This window comes from Oryctolagus cuniculus, chromosome 4 (genome assembly GCF_051225735.1).
Source record: "Oryctolagus cuniculus isolate XC-2025 breed Fujian yellow rabbit chromosome 4, ASM5122573v1, whole genome shotgun sequence".
NCBI classification, from domain to species: domain Eukaryota; kingdom Metazoa; phylum Chordata; class Mammalia; order Lagomorpha; family Leporidae; genus Oryctolagus; species Oryctolagus cuniculus.
The window spans coordinates 168008922-168032876 of record NC_142870.1 but is presented as its reverse complement, the minus strand read 5'-3'; the positions used below and the strand labels follow the sequence as shown (position 1 = coordinate 168032876).

At 48.8% G+C, this 23955-nt stretch overlaps 1 long non-coding RNA gene across 15 annotated transcripts in view; it reads left to right on the top strand.

Moving 5' to 3' along the window:
* Positions 1-280: 280 nt before the first annotated feature.
* The window catches only part of LOC138849406 (uncharacterized), a 305173-nt gene continuing 281498 nt past the window's right edge, over positions 281-23955 (top strand). For 4 of the 15 annotated variants that reach the window (XR_016232911.1, XR_016232910.1, XR_016232913.1 and 1 more), the window contains exon 1: positions 298-448. This is a non-coding gene — a long non-coding RNA (uncharacterized LOC138849406). The other 11 variants (XR_016232908.1, XR_016232909.1, XR_016232906.1 and 8 more) reach the window with 6 other exon arrangements.

Sequence of the window (23955 nt, the reverse complement as noted above, 5' to 3'; positions counted from 1 at the left end):
GCCCAAGGACTTGGGCCATCTTCCACTGCTTTCCCAGGCCACAGCAGAGAGCTGCATTGGAAGTGGAGCAGCTGGGACTTGAACCGGTGGCCATAGGGGATGTCGGACCTGCAGGCCGCGGCTCTACCCGCTAAGCCACCGCACCAGCCCCCTCACATTCACATTTCACGTTAGGCAGCATCAGGAGCTCTCCCTTCCGCTAACCGCTGAGAAAAAAGTGGGCTACACTCTCATTGGACGAACGCAGGTCACATGCTTGCCTGGGACCAATCACTGGGGCCAGAGCGACATCACATGCTGATGGGCTTTGGCCTATGACAGTTTGCCTCTGGAGCGAAGGGGTGGGCACAGTCCCAAACTTCCGGTCTGTCCGGCAGAGAAGCCGCGTGCAGCAGGTGTGGCGGCGGCCCTCGCAGGTGCCACTTGTCTGCGTCGGGAGCACTCTGCGGTGAGTGTTAGCAGGAACCTAAGTAGGTGTTGTCCTAGCCCTTCCGGTCCGTCTGCCCCTTTAGCCTGGCTCATGAGGCCCTCAGGGCGGGTGCTGTGGCGGGCTGGTCCGCACGGTCCGGTGCCCGCGCCTCTCCTCGCTTGGCCAGCCCTGGGTTTCCCTGCGGTCTGTTGAGCTGCGTGCGGATAGAAAGAGCCGGAACTCTGGAGCGCAGGGTGTCTCAGAGACGGGCCGGCCGCGTGTTCTGCCTTTCTTGTCTCCGTTCGGTATTTCCCGGTGGACCCCGCGGTGTGCTGACTGCTGCCCGCCTGGCACCTGAACAGCGAGCGGGTGTGTCCCGGGTAGGCACCCCTGGGGTAGTGTGGTACTGATTTGTGTGTTAACTCCCTTCTGCAAAAGATACCTGGACACTGCTGATGACTAGTGGGAGTCTTAAGGAAACAGCCCTGGAGCTGGATTCTGATGGCGTTGAACTCGCCGTGGTTCTCAGACAGCCCGTTTGGCCTCTGTGGGCCTCGGTTCTCCCCATCTGTTGAATGGGTGGCTGAGGATGTCTGGTGGGAGGAGAGTGAGTGGATGCGGACGTAGGAGGTGTTGGCTGAGGGCTCCTCCTGCCCCACATTCTGTGATGCTGTGAGTGTGGATGTGTCTGACCCCTTGCACAACGACAAGAAGGCAAGCTTAGAAGTAGGACAGGTCACTTCTGGGAAGTATCCCTTGTAGCTATCCTGCAGCATGGCGGGGGTGGGGGGCCTGCATTGACTGACAGCAGGCGTCAGGAACCCACCTAAACACTGGCATTAATGGTATTGTTGGCACGTCAGGCTTGGAGCCCCTTGAATATGATCTGACTTGATTAGTTTTCCCTCTGCTTTGTTTTTAATGATGATGACACACCCCAGATAGATAAAGACATTTTAATAACACTCTTTAGCAAAACCGTGTTCTGGCACCTGCGTCGTCGTTCATAGCCAAGAGCGCCCATTCCATTTTCAGAGATCACGCAGAGCGAGAGCCGCCGTCGCTTCTAAAGCAAAGTTATGACTGTAATCTCCCTCAATTGCAGCCTAGTCTCATTTGATTTGTGCTCAAGGGTGCTTCAATTGGATTGATTTCTACCCGTTGGACTGTCTCGCTACAGCTGGAAGCCTGAAATGGAACTTACTTTACTGATTCTATCAGGAACCAAATGCATTTGGTAGCTGGAGTGGCCGAGGAATCTGTCTCCAGCTTTGAGAAGAGGCAGGGGAGAGGGTGGGTGGCCGTCAGCCTGAACTTGTCCCACATGGTCCCAGCTCCTCCCGGGTGACAGCAATCCCCAAGCGTCACACGCCTCCTTTTCTTACTTCCTCTCATTGGAAACCAGCAATAACCATTAGGATGAGAAAAAAAGGCTGACAGAGCACTTGTCTGTAGGAAGTCCCTATAATTAGCTGTGTCAATTAGTCAGCATTCTGCCTTGTTCTATTTTTAGCCAAAGACCAGGTATCCTCACTAATACTGTGTCCCCGAATTCCTGTGTGCTGTTCCTTGGCAAAAGTTTGGAGAGCTCCTTTTAACCCGTGATTAAATCAAAAGGATTCGCCCACTCTGTTCCCAGACCCCCGGCCTCTCTGGCCAGCACAGAAGGTCACGCATGGCAGGCTGTTGGCATTGTTCGTGGGGAAGTGGATGACCAGTTAGGCTGCTTGAGCCAGCATCTGCTGGACTTTTTTTTTTTCTTTCTTCTTCTTTGACAATAGAGAAAACAGATGCCAAAGTGGATTTGTATTTGTGAATCTTCTGTCACTTGTCAGGATTATTTTCCTGTTCATCTAAAGTTGTATAACTTCATCCAGAACATTAAGTTCTTAAATAGAGTTTTACTCCCTTGAATCTACAATAAAGGATTTACAAAAGAGGAGAAAGAAAAAGAATTTATGGTGCGTAATGGGGGATGATGGATGAAAGCGTGCAGCCACACAGGCTCTGTGTTTTCAGAAGAGATTTGCAGCGAGGAACCCATCCGGCAGTGCTGTAAAGTATCTCTCTGTCACAGAAGTTCCGGGTGTGGTTTTCTTTCTTCTCCTTTAAAAAATATTGTATTTAGGATTAAGAAAAAAAAAACAACAAGCATATTTCTTCATCGTGCTAGCCGATGAGAAAACTAACAACCCATAAAAAGCTGAACTTCTTGTTTGTGAAAGTGGAGGGGTAGAGAAAGGCAGGTGGAGAAAACTGATTTTTTTCAAATCTGAAGTCACGCTGATCTCGCTTATGTGGATGTGTGTGGAGCAGTCAACTAGGAGAGGTGGTAGAAGTTGTGTATTGGTCAGGATGGGCCCGGTCACACCGTGTAACGAAGGCTCCAGCCTCTGCAGCTAACACCTCTGCCCAGGGCTGCTGGGCTCAGCCCCAGCACTGTGCACGCCATCCTGGCCTTGGGAATTGGGCTTATGGGGTAGCTTCTATCTGGAACACAGCTGGTTCCATCGATGAGGAAGAAGAGAAAGAGAACATGACAGATCACCTGCTGGCTCTCAGAGCTTCTGTCTGGAGGGAACACCTTCGACTTCTCATGTTTCATTGGCCATGCCAGGATAATAAGGTATGTGATTCTCTGACAGCAAGGATCCCAAATTAGAGGACATTCATCTGGCCCCTGAGTGACTATGAGAATGGCCTTCCAGAGCTTGTAGCACAGGGACTTTAACTGATTCAGGTTCCAGTTGCTGCCTCTTGAAACTGGGCCCTGTGTTTCTGCCAAGGCCATTTTTCTGAGGGCTGCTGCTCACCAGTGTCTGTGTGGGGTGGGGATATGAAGACAGACCCATTCGTGGGAGGCAGGGACTTCTCTGTCAGCCAGCTTTGGCACAAGGACTCCCCAACAGCTTTGGCAAATCTTGCTTTGGCTGCACACTGATCTAGGGTGCTTCTGTGGGTCTCTCCCTCTGCTGCAGTCAGTCACACCCGTGTCACGATCTGACCGCTCTCCCTGTCTTCTCTGGCTCCCCTCCTAGTGCCTTTCACCAAAGCATTTCATGTAATCAGGTCCTTGCATGTTTAATCCTTTCCTGGCAGAGTTCACCACAGAGCCCTCTCTGGAAGAAACAAATCCAAATGACTTATGCGTCTCTGGAGTTGTTTGAATGACTTGTACTTGGAAGTAAATGTGAGTGTTTGAAACAATATGTGTATCCTATGGGGGTGGTAGTTAGCCATTCTCCTTAATAGCATTTGACTAACCATACATTCAGATATTCAGATTCTGTGCTGACTTGGTCAGCATCATGGCCTCCTGCTAGTAAGAGGTAGGGCAGCCATGTTTTATAGAAATAATTCACCTCTGCCTAGAGTCTTTGGGCCAGTGTCAAAGACCCAAGGGGCAGTCTAAGGTGCCAGTCACCTGTGTAGTGCTGTTGTGGGAAATGCTCTCAATATAAGCAATGGTGACTGAGGGGGGATCACTCAGAAACTCTGGGGGATTGAACTGGAAGTTGTCTTAGTTTGTGTGCCCCTAGGAACAAAAATACCGAGACGAAGGTTTGGGTGTAAGTAGTTAAATATTTAGGAGGTGATTCCAGGAAGTGCAAGGGAACAGTAGGCAAAGAGATACGGAGGAGAGAAAACTAATAATGAGTGGGTGGGTGGTTGCTGTTCAGACCGCTGGAGCTCAATCGTGTTGGAGAACCTTTGAGAACCTAAGTAGGACTCACCTCAGAGTGTGCCCCTGGAGGAGTTAGAAGCTGGAGAATCCACTCCCCTCTTGGGAGCGAGTCCCCACCCCCAGGGCATTAACCCCTCCACTCTTCTACCTCATGGCTGAGCCAGTACCCAGGGATCCTCAGGTAGAGAAGTCAAAAGGGGTTGGAATGGGGGAGCTCAAGCCACTAGGGACATCTGCAGCTGTGCTGGGTTCAGAGGCGGGCAGCGAGGCGAAAGGGCAGCATTGACAGCAGCTGTGAACACTTGGCGCTCTTTTTTTGTAGGATTCATTTTATTTAGTTGAAAGGCAGAGTTACACACACACACACACACACACACACACACACAGAGAGAATATGAATCTTCCATCTGCTAGTTCACTCTCCAGATGGCCACCTTCTGCGCTTTGCCAGGTGCATCAGCAGGGAGCTTGATGGAGGAGCGGGGACTCGAACCGGTGCCCATACGGGATGCAGGAGGTGAAGGCAGCTGAGCCACAGCACTGGCCCTGGCTGTGAAGACTCCTAAGGAGACAAAGAGCAGGGGATGAATAGACAGGGAAGAGTGTGAGGCAGAAAGCATCCCAGATGAGCAGGAGTGTGGAGAGGCTGGCCTGTGTGCGGGGAGGAGCTGTGAGGCAGAAGCAGATGTGCAGTAGAGAGGACGCAGATACAGTGTGGCTGGTGAGCTGATTGCTGGTTAACCAGGCATGGGAGTGGCGCTTTCTGCCATGGGCACTGTGCAGTGTTGTCCTGTCCATCTGGAGCCTGTAAGGCACGGTCAGGTCAAGACTTTCCACGAGTGGAATCTCTGTGACTCTTATGTTTTCTGATTAGGGATTAGGTCTTTTTTTTTTTTTTTTTTTTTTGATAGGCAGAGTGGACAGTGAGAGAGAGAGAGAGCGAGAGAGAGAGAGCGAAAGGTCTTCCTTTGCCGTTGGTTCACCCTCCAATGGTTGCCGCGGCCGGCGCACCGCGCTGATCCGATGGCAGGAGCCAGGTGCTTCTCCTGGTCTCCCATGGGGTGCAGGGCCCAAGCACTTGGGCCATCCTCCACTGCACTCCCTGGCCACAGCAGAGAGCTGGCCTGGAAGAGGGGCAACCGGGACAGAATCTGGCGCCCTGACCGGGACTAGAACCCGGTGTGCCAGCGCCGCTAGGCGGAGGATTAGCCTAGTGAGCCGCGGCGCCGGCTGGGATTAGGTCTTCATTCCAGCTGTAGGAGAGAAACTAGAAGTGGGTTTGCTCCTGAAATGAGTGGGTGTTTATGCAGATTCTCGGGACATGGGTGGAATCTAAGCAAGCAGTACCACTGCCTTCTGAGTGTATGACAGTAACGGGAGACAGAGCTGAGCCCTTTCCAGAAAGAGGACGAGAAAGGTTTTGACTTGGAGCCAGTGTCGTGGCGCAGTGGGTCAAGCCGCCAGTTGCAATGACAGCATCCCACGTCAGAGTGCCAGTTCAAGTCCCGGCTGCTCCGCTTCAGATCCAGCTCCTTGCTGATGTGCCTGGGAAGGCAGCAGATGATGGCCCAAGTACGTGGGCCCCTGCACCCATGTAGGAGAGCCTGATGGAATTCAGGCTCCTGCATTCAGGCTGGGACAGCCCCGGCCCTTGCAGCCATTTAGGGAGTGAACCAGTGGATAGAAGAGCTCTCCGCACCCTTGCTTTTCAAATCATTAAATTAAAAAAAAAATGTGATTTATTAAAGTTTCAGCTTCTCCTCATCCCTGTGTTGGTGCCCTGGCACAAGGCTGGCTGATGCACGGGTTGGGGTGCTCTCACGGCCAGGGGTCCTGCCTTGCTAGTGAGGGAGGGGCAGCCTTTCCCCAGGGGTCTCAGCAGGTGCCAGAGTGACACCGGAGCCCTGTGTGTGTCTCTCTCTTAGGCTGCCCGAGAGCCTGCTGTCTCAGGTCCTCGCTATTGTGGGGTCCAGGTTGGTGTGGGTCTCTCATCAGGGATGGCTGAACTTTGCAGAAGCAAACATCCCAGGCCCAAGTAATACACAGACCCTTTTATAAATATTTATTTAGAAAGGTGGAGCAACAAGCAGAGACAGAGGGAGGGAGGGAGGGAGGAAGGGAGGGAGAGAGAAAGAGAGAGAGAGAGAGAACTTTTATCTATTGTTTATTCTCCAGATGGCCACAACAGCTAGGGCTAGACCAGGCTAAAGCCAGGAGCCAGGAACTCCTTCTGTGTATCCCACGTGGGTGGCAGGTAGCAAGCATCTTGGCCATCCTCTTCTGCCTTCCCAGGTGCATTAGCAGGGAGCTGGATTGGAAGCAGAACGGCCAGCATACTGCCCCAACACTGACCCTTCGAATATCTGATGAGGGGTGGGTACTGTGGCGCAGCAGGTTAAGCCCGTACTTGGGACATCCCCATCCCATATTGGAGCACCTGGTTTGACTCTTGGATACCCCCATGCTTCTGACCCATCTGCCTGCTAATGTACTTGGGAGGCAGCAGGTGATAGTCCAAGTACTTGTTACTACCACCCACTTGGGAGACCCAGGTGGAGTTCCTAGCTGCTGGTATGGGCCTGGCCTAACCCCGGCTGTTGTGGGTATTTGGGGATTGACCCAGTGGAAGGAAGATTTCTCTTTCTTTCTCTCCCTTTCAAATAAATTAAATAAAAATTTTTAAAAATATGTAAATAAGTAATATACCTAGTTAAAAGGTAAGATGTAAAGTTAGTTACCGGAATGGGAACAGTCTTATTTAGCCAGGATATATTATTCAACTTTGTATTTAAGGTCTGCAAACTTCAGCTACTCTAGGGAATGGTTTGAAGACCCATTTGAAGCAAAGTGAAATTTGTTTGCCGGGGGTAGGGGTGACTGAGGACTCCCTGCCCCATCCAGATTGCCCTGGAGATCAATCCAATGACAGCATCAATGACAGTCCTTCCCCAAGTGCAGCACTGCACCATGAAAACCTCCCATGCTGCCAGAATCCATTCTCTCTTCTATCAAAGTGTGCCTTGCAGGGGCGCATTCTCTGGGATCTTTCCTGAGATGCCCAGGCTGGGAGTGGCTTGCTGTACGCCTCTGGGTGGGATACTGGCTTTTCCTGGAGAACACTTGAGGATGCTGCCCGTGGAGCCAGCGGTGCCAACGCTTTATGGGGGAGTCGTTCTGTGAAACAGGACTGGGCGGTCGGAATCATCAGACAGCGACACAGAGAAGATAAAGCCTCTGTTAGCCCAGTGGGACTCTACAGGACAGAGACTGCCATTGGGGAGCCATGTGCAGTGGGGGCAATGCCTAGGTCCTGTGCCACCATTTTGCCCAGTCATTGGCTGGGAGCCACGCCTACAAGGGCACAACCTTGGCTTAAAGGTGCAGGCAGACTCCAAAGATGTTAACAGGTGGAAGAGACAGCTCCCTACATTCCTTGAAGATGCGTAGTGGGTCCTTTTGTGGAAAGGGATCCGAGAGAGCATCTGTAGGACTAGCCCACTAACTTAACCAGAGAAAAGACTGTCTAGTGGTGGAGCTCTTAAGGCCTGTGCTGGGCTAAGCAGGCAGCAAGGTTTTGCATTTATGCGTATTCTTGTAGGGCCTGCTTTGTGATGGAGGCTTTCACAAAGCATGTGATTCTTGGAGCAAAAGGAGAGAGAGATGGCGTTTTTGTTACTCCTTTCCCCACTCGTCTTTGTCTATTGTTTGGTTGGCTTGCTTGGCAGAATGTTTAAATCCCACTTATCTTTCAAGGCTCGGTTCAGGATTGTCATGGTGACAAAATATTTGAAATTGGGTCTCTCCCAGAAAATCAAGGCTTTTTTGAAAGCCTGCACATTCACTTCACAGGTGCTGGACACCTTGTACATTTTCCATAGGTAGACTTGGCTCTGGTTTTGCTTTTCTTTTTGTTTGGTCTTGCGAGCCCCTAAATGTATTTTGTCTGTTTCCCGATGCAACTGCTTTTTAAACTTCAACAGATCCACAGCTCACTGTGGCAAGGTGAGGTCCCCGCGCTCCTGTTAGACCTATGTGGGCTTTCCTGGGTCAGGTCTCCACACTTCAGGGAGCAAACTCCCTACTCTACCTTGACACACCTTATCATGTTTCTCTCCTTATTCTGCAACAGAAGATTCCCAATGAAGTTTCTTTTCATTTTGGTAAGGATTTACTTATTTATTTGAAAAGCAGAGTTACACACACACACACACACACACACACAGAATCTTCCATCCGCTGGCTTACTCCCCAAATGACCACAACAGTGGGACTTGGTCTGGGCTGAAGCCAGGAGTCTCACACTCCATCCAGTCTCCAGCAAGGGTGGCAGGGTCCCAAGTACTTGGGCCATCATTTGTTCCCGCCCTGGTACATTAGCAAGGAGCGGGATCAGAAGGGGAGCAGCCAGGACTTGAACCGGTGCTCCAGTATGGAACGACAGTGTCTCAGGTGGCAGCTTAATCTACTCTACACCAACACTGGCCCGCAGAGGAGTTTTTTTTTTTTTTTTAAGATTTACTTATTTATTGTTTGAAAGTCAGAGTTACGCAGAGAGAGAAGGAGAGGCAGAGAGAGAGAGAGAGAGAGAGAGAGAGAATGAGAGAGGTCGGTCTTCCATCCGCTGGTTCACTCCCCAGTTGGCTGCAATGGCCAGAGCTGTGCTGATCTGAAGCTAGGAGCCAGGAGCTTCTTCCAGGTCTCCCTCATGGATGCGGGGGCACAAGGACTTGGGCCATCTTCTACTGCTTTCTCAGGCCATAGCCGAGAGCTGGACAGGAAGTGGAGCAGCCAGGTCTTGAACCAGCGCCCATATGGGATGCCAGCACTGCAGGCGGCAGCAGCTTTACCCACTAAGCCACAGCACTGGCCCCAGCAGAGGAAGTTTCTCTTTTGAAAAAAAAAAAAAAAAATACTCCTGTACCTTTTTGCTTTCCATGGCAGACAACACTTGCCTACGATGGCCCAACAATATATCCCATCCTAGACCTTTGCCGCTCCCCCATTCAGAAGTGGAGTCTAGTTTCCTTCCCGTTGAATGTGGGTAGGTTTGTCACTGCTTCTTGAGTAGAAGCTGGTGAAAAGGACGCATTGGGACTTCTAAGGCCAGCTTAGCTGAGGCCCTACACCCTTGTGATACCGAGAGTCATTGGCACTTGGGAATCCAGCCACCGTGCTATGTAGGAGACCAAGGGTCCCTCGGAGATGGCTCAGGGGGAGAGGAAGAGAGACCCCCGGCTCTCCAGGCTGGCGGGGCTTCCAGCACACCTCGAGTGCGTCATTCCTGTCTTGAAGGGACCCTCAGCACGGCTGCCTTGGCTGAAGACATACCAAACACAGCTAAGCCGTCCTTGCGGGTGCTCTTGGGAATGGTTTGTTACCCAACAGTTGTGACCTGAACACCATCCCTCTGTGGTCCCCTCATGGATGCCTTATTGCTGCCCCTCTCATGATTGGGATGATGGGGAGTTTTGTCAGGTTTTGCTGTGCCGTGATCCCAAGGAAAGGATTCACGTAGTTACGATGAGCACTCAGGGTCCTTTTTCATGGTCCTTCTCTTCTGAGCGGCTCTACCGTGAATACTCACATTTTTTACCTTTTCTAGATTTCTGTGACAGTCTGACACCTAGGAACACTCGTCTCTCATCTCTGCTTCTTCCAGGATTTTCCAGACTGGGTTCTAGAGAGCCCTGCTCCCAGAACATTAACAGGTTTGCTGCAAATAGACGAATTAGTCTGAGCAACATTGACTACTTTAAATTCTCTTGGAGACGGATGATGCTCATTAGCAACGGAGAGCCTTGCAGCGAAGAGACAGGCTTCAATTATTTACCCATTCAAACTGCATTTCTGGAGCACCTATTCTGATTCAGAGTGTGCGGTGCTGGGGCTGCAGCAGCGAACACACACACACGTGGTTCTACCGGAACAGTCTTGCAGGGAACACAGCTAACCTGGAGTATGAATGGAATGACTGCTGTGAGGGAAGGACCTGGACCACAGCAGACAGTGGTGGGGGAACCCACATGCGAGTGACAGGAGGAAGTGACATTAGGCTGAGACTTGGTGTCGGCGAGCTGACAAGTGGGTGTTCTGGGCAGAAAATCAGCATGTTCCGAGGCCAGGAGACAAGGTTGGCCGTGGAGGCGATGAGCGAGAAGGAGAGCGTCGTGAGTGTCAGACTGGTCCTTTGCAGTAGGTAGTTGGCTGTGCTAGGGAAGTCAGCCAGGAAGGGGACCCTGATCACGTGTGGTTGTAAGGACACACAGTGACAGAGAGGCCGGGAGGACCACGCCAAACATTTACGTGAAGCAAATGAGATTCCAGCGCTGTAGGTCTGGAGTGGGACCGAGACTGGGAATTCTGCTATCTCGCAGGTGGTGCTAAGGTGTGAGAAGTGGGAGCGGCAACCCCTCCCTCAGGTCACTTCCTGCTTCCCTGCTCTTACCAGGTTCCCGCTCCCAGTGGTCTGAAACAGGTCACCCAGCTCTGCTGCCTTTCCCTAAGGTCATTGCACCTCAGATAATCTCCCGCTTCTCTTCGGCCTATCTCCAGCCTCAAGCCCAGTGGATGGTTGTAGTTCTAGAATTTCTCTTGCCACGATTTAGCTAATTTTCATTGTGATAATTAAATTCCATACTTCACAGCTCAGAAAGGGAGCTTTGTGGAATGCTGGTGATAAGAACGCCCCAGAGGAACTCTTCCTGGGATGCTTGTTTGCTCAGAACAGAGAGCGAATAGCAGAATGTGTGGTCATCTTGGCTAAGGGGAGACTAGCTCGTGGTGCACCCACCCCAAGTGCCCCTAGAGAGAAACATGGAGTGAAGGCTGCGGCCCTCTCCACTTGTCGTTTGCTGGGACTCATCTGGGCGCCTCCAGAATGGCCGCCTCTAGAATGGCCGCTGTTACTTTCTGCAGCTGTTCAGTTCATTCCGGCTCCCCTCCTGCGAGAGGCAGGCTCAGACAAGGCGGCAGGAGGCAGGGACTCAGGCTCTATCGTGCCTGTCACCTTGCGCCTCAATTTACCTTTAATTACCTGTGGTCCTGGTTTCTGGGAGGCAGGGAGCAGGCTAAGGCCCTCCTTTGCTGGATGAGGCTGACATACAACGCATCTTCTGTGCCTGAGAACTGGCGCAGTAGCAGCTGGGAGTGAAAGATCCCAGAGTGAGTTCGTATGATCTCAGAGTTAGTATGATCTGTCTACTCCAAGGTCTCGTGAATTAACTCGTTGCTATTCTAGTATTTATCCAGACTTCATTCACATTCTTTTTTTAAAAAAGATGTATGTATATATGTATGTATGTATGTATTCCAAAGGCAGAGAGCGGGAGAGGCAGAGAGATCTTCTGTCTGCAGGTTCACTCCCCAAATGGCTGCAGATCCAGGACTGGGCAAGGCTGAAGCCAGCAGCCAGGAACTCCACCCAGGTCTTCCACGTGGGTGACAGGGGCGCAAGGACTTGGGCCATCAACTACTGCTTTCCCACTCGTGTCACCAAGGAACTGGATTAAAAGTAGAGCAACCGGGAGTTGAACCTGCACTCCAGTGTGGGATGCCAGCCTCATAAACAGTGACTGAACCCACTGTGCCACAACACTGGCTCCTCCATCTGGCCATCTGTTAATTAGTTACCCATTTCCTGGAGCTACTTGTCCAAAGTGAGGTGGGGATTCAAGTGGAGGTGTATGACGTTGTTTGAGAAGGTGTACACAGATGAACAGATTTTTATTTTAGGGGTCACATATTTTAATGAATATTAAAAGGCACAGCTATTAAATCTGTGATTTCATGTATTCTATTTCTTAACATAAGGTCAGATATAATGAATCTTTGCTATTAAGTCAATGTAAAGAAACATAATAATGTATAGGTGATAAGGAGATACGGAAAAAAAAAATCCTCAAGTGGTATGTAAAGTATGGAGTCCTCGGGGATTCACCAGTAACAATTTCAAATGTTCCCGTAAGAGAGCTGCTATTTGATGGAGAGTATTTATTTAACACACATTGATCATGAGGAGCGTGATAGAACTTTTGCTCAGAGGCGCTCACCAGAAAACAGACCCCTAAACAAACAACCACCAGCTAATGTTTACCTGAGCTGATCATGCGCAGGAGCTCTGCGGATGAGTGATCTCGGTTCGTTTGCTCAGGAATGCTCACACATGCTGGACGGTGCTTGGCTTCACAGTTGTGGAAACTGAGCCCTGTGGAAGGAAGTAGCCGAGGGGGCTTGAGCCAGGTGGTGTGGCTTGTTCCTGCCGTCTCAGCAGGGTATCCACAGGAACAAGAGATGGCAATGGGAAAGGCAAGAAAAGTACCTTGTGGGGGCTGCTGGGTGCAATGCATTGTAGGTTCAACTCCCTCCTGCAGTGCCGGCATCCATATGGACGCCGGTTTGAATCCCAGCTGCTCCACTTCTGATCCAGCTCTCTGCTATGGCCTGGGAAAGCAGGAGAAGATGGCCCAAGTCCTTGGGCCCCTGCACTGTGTGGGAGGCCTGGAGGAAGCTCCTGGCTCCTGGCTTCTGATTGGCACAGCTCCAGCCATTGCAGCCAGTTGGGGAGTGAGCCAGTGGATGGAAGACCTCTCTCTCTCTCTGCCTCTCCTTCTCTCTCTGTGTAACTCTGACTTTCAAATAAATAAATCTTAAAAAAAAAAAAAGAAAGAAAGAAAGAAAGAAATGACTCACAATGCATGGTTAAGGTTATCTCATTACTTGTTTCATCTATTTAATATTTTTTAATTTATTTATTTCTAGGAGATAAATTAGATGGTCATTATCAGCCAGAATCCCCATTCTTTGCTTTGCTTGCTGAAAGCTAGCATTATGAAGATGCAAGATGCTTTCTGGGGGAGTGGGCGGTGGGATCAGCATTTGGCTATCACCCAGCCTGCCTTCTAGCTTCTCCTTGCCACATAGAATTCTGTGTACCTTGTATTTAAACAATGGGACAGCACAATGAGGAGCTGGACCCACTCTCGTCTCTGCAATTAGCGCAATCTGTTGGAGCCTGGTGTATAAGCCTTTCCTTCGTTTATAGTGTGTGTATTGGTTATGTGCTTCTGAAATTTGTGTAATAAAACATGGGAGCTCAAGTAATTTCTACCTACTTGAATATACTATGTGACATTTAGAAGAAAAAAGAATGAAAACTTTTAAAATTGGATGCAGTACTGTTGAATACAAAGTGTTCAGACTTGAAAATCAATAGATTATGTGATGCATAAATACTATAGGTTTAAAAATGACATCTGAGATTTGATCATTTTGAATCCACTTATAAGACAAAACAGATGGGGCAGGCAGTTTTGGGTTATCAGCTTAAATATAAAAAGTAGTTTGAGCCAGTGCTTTCTTAAATCTGGTAGGATTGATGAAGAAAAAGGGACAGTTTTCAAATAATTTTTTCAAGTTTACCATGTATTAGCAATTTAAAATTTCAGTCTAGGATAATTCCAGGCTAAATCCAGGCCCCCTCTCAAGGCCAGTGCTGCCTGGTAGAACAATGGTAGGAGGTACATGTTAATTTACATCTTCTAGTAGCCATTTTAAGAGAAAGTAAGAAAAAACAGGTGAAAATAATTTTAGCAAGATTTAATTTAAACCAATTACCTAAAATAATTCTAAAAAGTCATCTAAATAAAATTTTTGCAATGAGATATTTTCCATCTTGGTATATGAGGTCTTCGACATGCAGTGTGTATTTTATACCTGGAACATATCCCAGTTTGTAGGGGGCATTGTAATGGACAGTGCAGGTCTAGGCAAAATTGGAAAGCATAGTTTAATTGCATCACGTGTCAATTAAATTTATGCAAATTCAAATGCAGGTTTTAGTCCCCATCCAAAAAAGAAAATCATTTAAATATTATAGGTTATTTCGTCTATGTTGAGCTCTGTATGTTCCTATCTGGACTGAGTGAAGTGTCACAGAGGTAAATCTCTCTTTCCTACTTGTCCTGGATCCCCACATGCCTCTCATAATACACACCTCTTCCTATATTGCATATTTTTTTTGTTTAAATGTATGCATTGTTTCTTTCAGCATGGCCTCTAACATAAGCCAGCTGCTTCTTCTGGCACTTGATTGAAGAAATAGTCATGAATTCTACCACTGGGTCATGTGGGGGAGGGTGTATCTGGTTTCCAATATGGAGCAAGTAAGTATAGCTGCAGTGAATCTGGACATCAAGGTTCAAGAAAGAGCAATTCCTATACATTATGGGCAATTTGATGGGCTTTTAAGGAGTTTCCAGGGTAATTTTGACTTTGTGTTTGTCATCTTATGGAAAGAATAACTAGTCAAAGCTGTTGCTTCACTGTAGTAAAAGGGTAATTTACCACCAGGTCATCTGTTGGCTAGACCTGGTCTCCTTCTGGCTCCACTCTCACCCCGCAGACACGCAGGCTGAGTCCCTAGGTGAGGGGTGTCCCACGCTCAGACCTGCCCCGTCTGCTCCCCGTCTTGCCTCATCCAAACTCAGCTTCTCCTGTCTCATTCGCTGAGCCCTGCTTCCTCTGCACAACAGCTGGCCATGTTGATGGAGAACTGGTCCTGTGGATGCTTACTCCTGGTCTAAGGGAGGGCTTGTGTGGGGAGCCCAAACCTGGACAGACAGCAGTCTTTCTTTAAAGGAAAGCCTTTGAAAGCAGGAATCAAGTTGGATGACTCTTCATGCGGTTTCAGAGTTACCCCTGGACGGAGGTGCTGGAGCTCATACCGCTGAATCTTACTGTTAAATGCTGGTTGGAGCATGTGTACAACAAAGTCAAGGTGTTGCAACTCAACTTTGTTATTATAAAAACTCCTTCTCTAGATTTTGCCTTATTATGTTTTCCTTGAACTTTCTGCCAAATTTTCCTGAAAATGTGACATTACAGACAGGAGTCGCCTAGGAAAAGATCCTTTACTTTTAAGGCTATTTATCTTCACAAGCACTAAAATAATAATCTGTAATGTCTTTAAGAGAGTTTTAATAAGTGAATACATTTAGCTTTTATTTTAGTATGAATTTATCTGTCGACTGTAACTGGCATTTTTATAGCTTTCTGAGCTTATGCAAATGTAGTTGTGTATCAAAGTTAATATAGATTTCAGCCTTTTGTATTAAAAATTGAAAATTAACAATGCATTTCAGTGGCACAGGGAATTAAAAAGGTATCTTTTTCTTTATAAAAATTGAAAATCATTGCATCTTTTAATAGAGAGTAAATGAATGAAATTGCCTTTTAATATAGCATAAATTTGACATTTTCATTATTTTTCTCCATATGTGGTATCTCTGATAGCTCCCTTGACATTAGGATGATGTCACCTTGGGTTAGTAATTAAATCTGGTTCTGAGAACCTGTGTTTCCCACTGGAATACAAGTTTCTCAAGGTTGGCTGCAGGTCTCCATACTTGTATTCTTGGCATCTAGCACAGAGTAGGCCTATAGTGTAAATGCTGAGCCAACATATAACACTGGGTCTGTCAGGACCAGAGAGCCATGACGTGCAGAAATAAGAAGGCTGGTAATAAGAGTCCCTTAATATGAGGTATGCTTGAACAAGGGAGGGGCCAGTGTCTGGTGAGCGTCTGCTGTGCCAGGCATTCTGATGGTTATTGTCACAACACAACTGCATCACTGTACTAGGCTAAGGTCTGTGGGGATATGCGTATCAGCTCTTTAAGAGCAGAGGACAGTCCAAGTCCTATTGGCAGCTAAGTCAGCTACAATGAGAAACCATACACAAAGGATTTCTAGGTCTTTGTTGGTGCTTCCTTTATCTCAAGAGTTTTCCGGGATGGGGAATGACCTTGTGTTGTTTCCCAGGTTCACTCTGATGGGATTTGCCTTTTAATAGTCTCTTAACTATTGTTCACGTCTTCCTGGTTCATTTTCAGAGTCATTTCTGGCCTAAGCAAGAAGTGCTCTTTCCAAGAACCTCAGGTCAGGGTCACAAACATCTAAAATTTCTCTAGAGTCTTCTGGAGTATGGTTTCCGTTGTATGGAGACCACCATCAAATCCAGCCAAGGTGGCAGTTTACCCGATCTCTCTGTGTCAATGAGAATTCCAGTACCTAAACTGTAAGTTTAGAATGAATTGAGCTTATTTATATGCAGACTGGTGGCACACTGTGTCAGTAATCCATTCCCATAATAATGCTGTGTAGCAAACAACCCCAAAATGTCAGGTGCACATAACAGAGTTTATTGTTACTGGGTTGGAGTCAGCTGGGGCTGGCTGCATGGTTCTCTTGGTTTGCATTGGGCTTGCCCATATGTCTGGCTTGTCTAGCTGTCAGCTGGTTGGTTTTCAGCTGCCTTTTGACTCAGGCCCATGTCACTCATTCTTTCAGGCTAGACTGGGCATTTTCCCATGGTGGTGCAGAGGTTTAAGAGAGCAGCTTCAGTGTGCAAGCCCACTGGAAGGCCCGTGCCTCTGGTACACCTGCGAAACCACATGAACACAGGGTTGACAGAATGCAGCATCCGAGAGTGGCACCCTGCCCCTGGAAGGAGGCACAGCAAAGTTGTGACAAAGGATACAAAGAGCAGAGAAGCACTGGGGACATTCTGCAACATTCCGCAATCAGTGGTTTAAAGAAACAGCTCTCCAACTTGGGGCTATGTGGCATCCGAGCTCCCTTCCCATGTTTGAGATATTCCCTATCTCATGGTCTCAGTGAGAGGCTGAGCCCATCTTCTATAAGAAAGGAAAAAGAGCCAAGCTTCTTGCTTTCCATGTCCTCTGTACCTACAAGAAGCACCACGTGACCTGGATATTCTGATATATTTGCCTGGACCTGGGATGCAGAGACACATGGCGAATCCACCCCGGTGGTGGTGGCAGTGATGGAGGGATGTGTATCCTCAGGCAGTGAGTGCTGGTGGGGGCCAGCTGGGTTTGATTCCATCAGTGGATCTCTTGTGTTACTCCCTAGTATCAGCCCCTTTGTTGAGTGGTTCTGCAGTTCCTGTCTCTGTAGAGGCTGAGTCTACTTCCCCACCCCTTAAACATAGGCTCATCTTGTAATTTGCTTTGGCCAATAAAATGATAATGCTGCCAGATCCAAGGATGGACCTGGGGAGGTATTGGGTGCCTTTCTGATTTCTTTGCCATAACCGTGAGAACAGGATTGGTCTAGACTGTAGGAGGGTGTCATCCCAGTCACCCCAAGTAAGGTCAGCCTAAGAAAGCCAATGATGGTTGGTCGGCACAAAACCCCATGAATGGGTCAGGAGAGATTTCAGAGCTGTGTACCAGCCTGAGTGGCCCTAGCCACATGAGCAGTGAACACTTAGTATCATATATCATACTTAGGGGCTGCTACTGATTGTTTGTTGGACAGCATTATTGTAGAAATGGGTGGCTGCTACCATGTGTGCCGGGCTGGACCAGGTGTGTGGTGGGATTTTCAGTAGGTCTGGCTGCCTGGAATCTTTTCCTTTCTTTCCAATTCCAGAGCCTGGTCCCCTAAAATTCTTTTTTTTTTTTTTATTTGACAGATAGAGTTAGACAGTGAGAGAGAGAGAGAGAGAGAAAGGTCTTCCTTCTGTTGGTTCACTCCCCAAATGGCCGCTACAACTGGAGCTACGCCGATCCGAAGCCAGGAGCCAGGTGCTTCCTCCTGGTCTCCCATGTGGGTGCAGGGGCCCAGGCACTTGGGCCATCCTCCACTGCCCTCCTGGGCCACAGCAGAGAGCTGGACTGGAAGAGGAGCAACCGGGACTAGAACCTGGTGCCCATATGGGATGCTGGCGCCACAGGTGGAGGATTAACCAAGTGAGCCATGGTGTCGGCCACTGGAATTCTTGACAATTATGAAACCCTTCAGTATCTTCTCAGCAAATTCCCTTTGTGCTTATGTCAGCTAGCACCAACTCTGTTTCCCACACTAAGGACTCAGTAGTACAATGTAAATACCTTGTTGTCCTCTCACTTCTGCTTGAGTCTGAGCTGCTACTTATCTTCCTGAACTTGTTTCGTTCCTGAATTGAACAGCACCTACACTCTGTCTTCTACGAGAAGCCTCTTCTGACTCATTGGGAAGGGCCACTTTCCCTGCTGTCTTCTCTCCTTTGTGTGGCGATATCCTTGTCACTTCACTTGTCACTGCCTGCCGCCATACTTATTCAGCAATGGTGGAACAGCTACCATTGTTCCTCCTCAAGTGATTCGCCGGCTCATGTTCGCAGAGTGGCTTGTTCATGCCGACAGGGCCTATCCTAGAGAATCAGTGCACAGTGGCACGGATGGTGTTGCCTTAGCTGTTCAGTTGATTCAGGTGGTTAGGTTAGCTTTTGGCTGGTGGTGAGTAATTCAGATGTTGGAGGGAGATAGGCAGCTAGCTCCTTTTCAGAGAGGTTGCCTGAACTGAGTCTTTTCTCAGGCTTCTTTTATTAGACTCTAAGAAGTCCTTTGGGAGCAGTGGCGTATTGGAAAGAGAGGGGAGCTGGGAGCCAAAGGACTGAGTGTGCATCCTGGCTCCCTGCCTTGGGTAAGCGGCTTAGCCTCTCTCAGCTCCAATCTCCTCATCTCTAGGGTAGGGATAGAAACCAGTACCACTGTGCTCATTGGTCAGAGTTGCTGTGACAGCTTAAAGCAGTACTACTTGTGAGTGTGATTTATCAACTGTAAAGAACTGTACAAACAAGGAAGTAATCACAGGTTCTGCGTTGGGGTCTTTTGACCCCAGATTCACTCGTGGGCGAGGCCAGGACAGGAAGAGAAGCCTGCGGAAGCCAGAAGTCTATGATCAGTGTTCTTGGGTAATTGTGATAAATTTGTACGTTTATTATTTGTCCCAGTTCTCAGCACTCAGCTCCTAAAGCCTTTGGAATTTTCTAGGTGGTAGGAACACTTTGGGTCTAATGAAACCATTCTTATTGGGCTCCTAGGTAGCTTCAGGTTGGTGGTTGGTTAGAGAGACCAGTCACATGATCAAAGGGTTGGAACTTTTTGCCGCATTCTCTCACCTCCAGAGAGCAGAAAGAAATTGGATTTTTTTTTATTATTATTATTTTTGACAGGCAGAGTGGACAGTGAGAGAGAGAGACAGAGAGAAAGGTCTTCCTTTGCCATTGTTCACCCTCCAATGGCTGCCGCGGCTGGTGCGCTGCAGCCGGCGCACCGCGCTGATCCGATGGCAGGAGCCAGGTACTTCTCCTGGTCTCCCATGGGGTGCAGGGACCAAGGACTTGGGCCATCCTCCACTGCACTCCCGGGCCATAGCAGAGAGCTGGCCTGGAAGAGGGGCAACCGGGACAGAATCCGGCGCCCCGACCGGGACTAGAACCCGGTGTGCCAGCGCCGCAAGGTGGAGGATTAGCCTAGTGAGCCGCGGCGCCGGCCAGAAATTGGATATTGAGCTAATCATCAATGGCCAGTGAGCTAATTGATCATGCCTGTGTAATGGAGCCTCCATAAGACTCCTAAACAATTGTGTTCAGAGAATGTCAATGTTGTATACATTGAAGTGCATGAGAGTGAGGCACCTGTAGACAGTGTGGAGGCACCATGCCCCCCCCCCCCCACGCCTACCTGATGCATCTCTTCCAGTTGGCTGTTTCTTAGTTATTGGCCATTTTAGAAACTCGGTGAACCCGAGGTGTTTAACGTTGTGGCAGTCTTGGAGAACTGAGCTCTTAAACTGTGCAGTCTTCCAGGTGGTTAGTTTCAGAATGGAATTGAACTGTAGGATATGCGGTTGGTGTTCTGGGGGCTGGAGAACTGGTTGGTCATAGGAAAATAAGCATGTTTGTAGTAAAAAGAATGCTGAGTGGTGCATTCTCAGTCCTGGCCAGGAACCGGTAGTCATCGACTTACGCTCTCTAGGCTGGCAGACAGGGTTGAGGGGTCACAGTGGGAGTCAGGACATAGCCCGGGGCAGTTCCAGCTGGCACTGCTTTAATAAGAAGGCCAGGAGAGAGGGCTACTGAAGAGCAAGCCTTCAAAATGTGGTATGGATACAGGAGTTATAGAGGGCTTATATCAGTCAGGAGTGGCTCTAGGGCGTGAGAAATAGAGACTTGAAGTGTAGCAGCTTTAACAATCATTAGAAGTTTTATTTTTCTCCTCTACACAGAAGTCTGGAAGTAGGCAGTTGAGGGCTAGAGTGACACCTCCATGATCAGAGACTCAGGCTTCTAGAAATCCACTTTGCCCCTTCTTACAATGTGATCCTTTCTTCCGAGTTGCTGAGACACCAGCCGTCACATCTGTCTCAGGCTGGATGAATGGGACAGGGTGCATCCCAGCTGAGTCTTTGCCTCATTGAAGGCCTTCTCAGAAAACACCGTCTAACAGCTTCTGCTCACATCATGTTTGTCAAGGAAAATTGTAATTGTGCCTTTCTGGCTGGTCGCATTGTCACCCCAAGATAGAACTGGCATTCTGTTAGTGAGGAGGAAGAAGAGAGTGGGTACAAGGGGGCAATTGGTTGTCTCTCGCACAAGAGTCTTATTGCTGACACCCCAATGTCATAATGCGCAGACCTAGGAGGGGAAATGAATATCTGGTGAAGAATCTGGATTTGGAGCTGGTGTTGTGGCGAACTGGGTTAAGTTGCTGCTTGCAGTGCCCACATCCATATCACAGCTTTGATTTTTGTTCCACCTACTCCGCTTCCAACCCAGCTCCCAGGAGACAAATATTATTATTATCTCCATTTTACAGATAAGGAAACTTGTAATCAATATCTTGAGTAAATATCTCAAGGTCACACAGCTAGTAAGTGAAGGAGGCAACTTTGAAACCAGGATTATCTGTCTCCAAATCTAGATTCTTTTGTTTATTTATTATTTATTAAAAAGAGTGAGAGAGAGGGAGAGACAGATATTTTCCATCCACTGGTTCATGCCCCAATGCCCATAACAAAGGACTGGGCCAGGCTGATGTCAGGAGCCAGGAACTCAATCCAAGTCTCTCACTTGGGTGGTAAGTGTCGCTCCCCCTCTTCATGGAGGAACGACACTAAACCCTGCCTAGGCTTCCTATCCGAGTCACGGCACCATTATGTCGCTCCCCCTCTTCATGGAGGAACGACACAGGACCCTGCGTTGTTCTTTTGTCTGCTCGGCCCTCCCCGGGTTTGCTGCTGGTTCTTCCCGGGTTGGCTACTGTCCCTTCCACCTCCGTGGAAGGGCGGTTCCCCCTGCCACTTTCCCCACTTCCACGGGGGAGCGGCACACTGCCGGCCGGCTCTCTCGGGGGCTGCTGAGGTGTTCCTTCAGATAGATGTTCCTGGTGCATGTTGTCTGTCTCCTCCTTTATAGTCCTTTTCCACCAATCCCAACTCTGCTACCCACACGCCGAGTACGCTGCTCTCCTCCAATCAGGAGCAGGTCCTACAGTTTATTGGTTGAACCGGAGGCAGCTGTGTAGAAGCTGTTTCCTCCTCTCCCAGCGCCATATTGTGGGAGAGCAGATGCATAGAATAAGTCTTAATTCCAGTAACTTAGTCTAGTCTGAGTTGCTCCCAGTTGCTCCCCACAATAAGGACTTAGACATTTGAGCCATGATCTACAGCTTCCCAGGTGCCTAAATACAACAGCTAGGTTGAGCCAGTCCAAAACCAGAAACTGAAACTCAATCTAGGTTCCTGTGTGTTGGCAGGAACTTGATTCATTGGGAGCAGAACTGAGATTTGAAGCCAAGCATTCCAGTATGGAATGTGGGCATCCCAACAGGTGTCCTAAATGCTAGGTTGAATGCTCCCTGCCCTAAATGGTGTCCACATTTTAAAATTTTGGAAGAAAAAATCTAAATAGTAAGAGTCTTTTATGTCACATGAAATGCAAATGAACTTCCAATTTCAGTGTCAATAAATGAATTTTCATTGGAACACAACTGCACCCATCCATTTCCATATTACATGTGGCTTCTCTTATGCTGCAGTGGCAGAGCTGAGTAGATGGGCTGGAGGCACGTGGCTACAAAGCTTGAATGTCAGCTGTCTGGCCTTGCACAGACCAAGTTTGCCAGCCATGAAATAGAGAAGTGTGTGGGCCCGGCAGCCACCTGCAGGTGCACCACTTAAGAGTGGATAGGCTGCCAGTGTTGTGGCTCATTAGGCTAATCCTCTGCCTGTGGCACCGGTACTGCAGGTTCTAGTCCTGGTTGGGGCGCCAGTTCTGTCCTGGTTGCTCCTCTTCCAGTCCAGCTCTCTATTGTGGCCCGGGAGTGCAGTGGAGGATGGCCCAAGTCCTTGGGCCCTGCACCCGCATGGGAGACCAGGAGGAAGCACCTGGATCCTGGCTTCAGATTGGCGCAGTGTGCTGGCCATAGTGGCCATTTGGGGGTGAACCAATGGAAGGAAGACCTTTCTCTCTGTCTCTCTCTCTCTCACTGTCTAGCTCTGCCTGTCAAAAAAATAAAAGAGTGGATAGGCTTGGAGTTTCTTACAATCTGAATTCTGTTCCTTCTCCTACCTTTACTACCTACCAAGGTTATACTTTAAAACCTTCCTCCCCAGTACCTTGGAATGTGGCTGCATTTGGGATGAGGCCTTGAAAGAGGTAAGTAAGGTTAAATTGAGGTCATGAGAGAGGACCCTAATCTGGTATGACTGATAGCTGCATAAGAACAGATTAGGATGTAGACACACACAGAGGGATGGCCACGTGGAGCTACCAGAAGCCACAGAAGAAAGCAACTCTGCCATCAGCTTGATTTTGGACTTCCACCCTCAGAACTGGGACTGCTGTAGCTTATCATGCCCACCTTTTAACAGTTTGTGATGACAGCCCTGGCAAACTAATACAGAATCAAGTCAACTGATTTGCAGCCTGTATTGTAAGTTCTTCCTTCATTTTCCTCCTGGATCTTCAGTCAAGCCCACTGGCAGCCACAGTGCCTTAATGAAGTTTTGGTTTATAGACTGCGAGGAGGAGGCTAAATTTCATGCTGGATCCAAAGGGATCAAGAATGGTGAAACTGTCACCACAGTTTGTGGTGCAGCGAGTTACACGGACATGTGCCATGCTGGCAGCCTTTATCAGAGGGCCGATTTTCATCCTAGCTCCTCCACTTCTGATCCCGCTCCCGGCTAATGTACCTGGGAAGGCAGCAGATGATGGTTCAAGTGCCTGGGACCCTGCCATGCATGTAGAAAACTAGGATGGAGTTCCTGGGTCCTTGGCCTGACCCAAAGCTGGCTGTTGCAGCCATTTGGGGGGTGAACCAGTAGATGGAAGATCTCTCTCCACCTCTTATCTCTCTCTCTCTCTCTATCTCTCTCCCCCTCCCTCCCTCTCTCTCTCTCTCTCTGTGTGTGTCTCATGCTCTGACCAACCCACACATCATCTGGAACTCCTCACTGTGTGGTCTCAAGTTTTTGTGTTCGAACAATCTGGGCACTTCTTAAAGCAGAGAAATGAGTGAACACAAGACGAAGTCAGACGGATGATCTTGAAAGCCATGCTGTGGCGAAATCCACTGTTTTCCAGCTAAGGTTGGTGGGGGCTGCGCTCTCCCAGGCATTTCTCCTCTCCCCCACTTCCTCTAGAGAAGAGTCCCTTTTATGCTCAGACATGACATTGCACAGTCAAGGCCAGGCAGCCTACCTTCGTGGGAGGCTTTGTTTAGGGAAAGGCCAACTCTGAGGACAATGGGGCCCTTTCTGCCTATAATGGATGAGGGGGGTGGGGGAGAATTCTTGTGTGTTTCACTTCCTTATAAGCCCATGTCATTCTTTTGCTTTGTCATGGTACCACCTCCCAAGGCAGCCACAGGTCGGCTGTGACCCCACTCTTGATTTCCTGTAGTTTATCTACTGCTTCCCATGTCTGAGCTCTTTGCAGGCCAGCTGTGCAGTGGAAGCAGGGAGCGCATGTTGTCCCTGGTACCTATAGGATGTGGGAGAGGAGAGTGTG